This window comes from Micropterus dolomieu, unplaced genomic scaffold, assembly GCF_021292245.1.
Source record: "Micropterus dolomieu isolate WLL.071019.BEF.003 ecotype Adirondacks unplaced genomic scaffold, ASM2129224v1 contig_6107, whole genome shotgun sequence".
In the NCBI taxonomy this organism is placed as follows: Eukaryota; Metazoa; Chordata; class Actinopteri; order Centrarchiformes; family Centrarchidae; genus Micropterus; species Micropterus dolomieu.
The window spans coordinates 1-2,374 of NW_025735096.1; the positions used below are offsets into that span (position 1 = coordinate 1).

At 40.2% G+C, this 2,374-nt stretch overlaps 1 long non-coding RNA gene across 1 annotated transcript; it reads right to left on the reverse strand.

Moving 5' to 3' along the window:
- Window positions 1-291: 291 nt before the first annotated feature.
- LOC123964898 lies at window positions 292-1,533 on the reverse strand. The gene is made up of 3 exons (XR_006823563.1): window positions 1,386-1,533; window positions 794-871; window positions 292-385 (listed from the first exon to the last, which is right to left on the reverse strand). It is a non-coding gene; the product is annotated as an uncharacterized LOC123964898 (long non-coding RNA).
- Window positions 1,534-2,374: the final 841 nt, after the last annotated feature.

Sequence of the window (2,374 nt, forward strand, 5' to 3'; positions counted from 1 at the left end):
GAACACTTGGCAGTCTGCTCACAGATTATCTAGCGGCACAGAAAAATCAGCGGCATCTTGTCTCCATAATTAGCTGACACACCTTAAGCAACATGATTGCACACTCCCAATAAATCAGGAGTTCAGAGACACATTCATCCAATGAAAGATGTTTCACTTTTCCAACTTCTATATGGCCCTCTGCCATATTTCCAGTTAACCCCTCCTGCCCCATAAACTAAGCAGCAATTTGATCATGTGCCAGGCCTGTTGCTTGCTTCCTATAAATGTTTCGCATCATTGCCTATTGAAGGACATTTATCAGACAGAAAATAGCAGCATTCAATGGGACTTACCTTGACTTGTTCACATAACTCAGCTAGCCGGGCCTCTAAGTCGAGTTGCTCTGAGGAGGCAGAGGAACAGTATTACTATATGTTTCATATTTATTAGTAATTCATTTAATTATACAGAAGGTTTTTAGAAGAACCCGTTATACAGACTGAATAAGGAGGTGGTGTGAGACAGCACTGGTGTCAGAAAGTACTATTTATATGACATGACCAGAGAGACTACAAATTCTACAGAACCACGTACAAGACGGTGACCAAGGCCTAGTTGTTAAGATGAAAAGAAAGACTAAGTATATATATACAGTAGTGAAAAGATGGAATGACAGCAGTTTAAGTATATTGTCTCTGGAAAGTGGGACATGTGTAGAGGACATGGTGTTTTCTACAAGAAGGAAACTGGAGTGAAGAGGAAAAGGGAGAGGAAGGCAGGTTGATTTGAGGTACTGAGGGTCAGAACATACCTATGTAGACGTGCCTTTGACTTCGGGGATATGGTCTTCTGAGTACTCTCTCATATAGGACTTGCATGCTGGGCTTGGCTAGTAAGATTGCACATATAGGCATATTTAACCTTTTTATTATTTGGTCCTCTGGGATGGGTTAATATCTATCCACTTGTGTAGACTAGGTTTGGTGAGCCATAGTTACAAATGATGAGTTGCGTTTGGGAGCTGTTACAATTTGCCTTTAGCCTACTGGTTAACAGATGTATCTGCTGAATGGAAGTATGAAATTGTAAGTATAATGAACTAAGATTAGTTTGGTTAGATCCCTAAATTAGCTTTGTGGGTTGCTGGTTGTGTAGCCTATTTAAAGGGTAGAATGTATTAATGTGTAGGGATCCGGTGAAATGACATGAGCACACAACAAATTTGCAGTATGCAACAAACACCAATGCTGAAAAGACAAAACAATGAAAATCCATCCAAAGCAAAAAATTAATCAGAAGGTACTGTAATGTGTAACCCTGAGTATACTTCTCAGTGCTTGTGAGTTCATAAAAAAAAAAAAAAATTGTTGTAAGAGTTGATGTGAAGCCACAGAGCAGTTTACCTAATTCCATACGATGGGAGGAAGGCAGGTCCTTGGTAATAGAGGTGAAGTAGCCAAAGAGGCTCTGGTAGGCTAGTAGGAGATTGGAGCAAAGACTATGGTGCAGACTGAAGGCATGCTGCAGACAGTGGTCAGATACCACGAATGTCCTGCCCTGAGGATCACGAGAGACACAGAGCAGAGGCTATAGATTATCTAATTCTGCAAACAATATTACTGCTGTTCTGAACATGCTAAGCAGTTAAACAACTGGTTCGTAGCCACAGCCACGAGAAAATGACAAACTATCCGACACAGCAACATCATTCAGCCTAATGTTTCCGCCAATTTAAATTCAGCATTATATCTGAAGTCAGTGCGGGGGGGAGAACTGAAATGCTAGGGGTGTTCGGGGGCATGCCCCCTGTTTTTTTTTTGTTTTTTGTTTTTTTTTTAAAATAAAGCACTTAAATGCTTATTACTTTGCCTTTTGAAAACATAATGTACTTATTAGTGCGGCTGAAAGAGGGTGACAGAAGATGGAGAATAGACTGGAGAGGGGAGATCATGAAAATTCGAAGAGGGAGAGAGAGGGGGAGTATAATATAACTAGAACAAAACATGGAACAGCTGCAGGTTAATGTAACTAGCCACAGTACTAATGTATTTAGTTAGTTTAGTCACTTGCTTTGTAGTAGCACAGGCAGCCAAAACAACCTGATTATTCCTAAAGCATCTAAATAATTTTTACAACGCAAAGAATCATTGTGGCAGTAACATGGAACAGCTCCTTGTTGAAGCAGGGTAAGCCTTCATACAGAGGAAGCTGTGCGTCATGTGTAAAGCCCAACAGGACTGTTTTATCCACCATATTTTCCCTCTCTGTGCATCTCAAAAATTATTGTTTCCTGAATAAATAACAGCTGGTAGCTGCTGAGTGAAAGATTAGTTTCACCAGCGACATTCTGTTTATCGACTCACATCGCTATTGAACAGTAACCAAAGTAAAA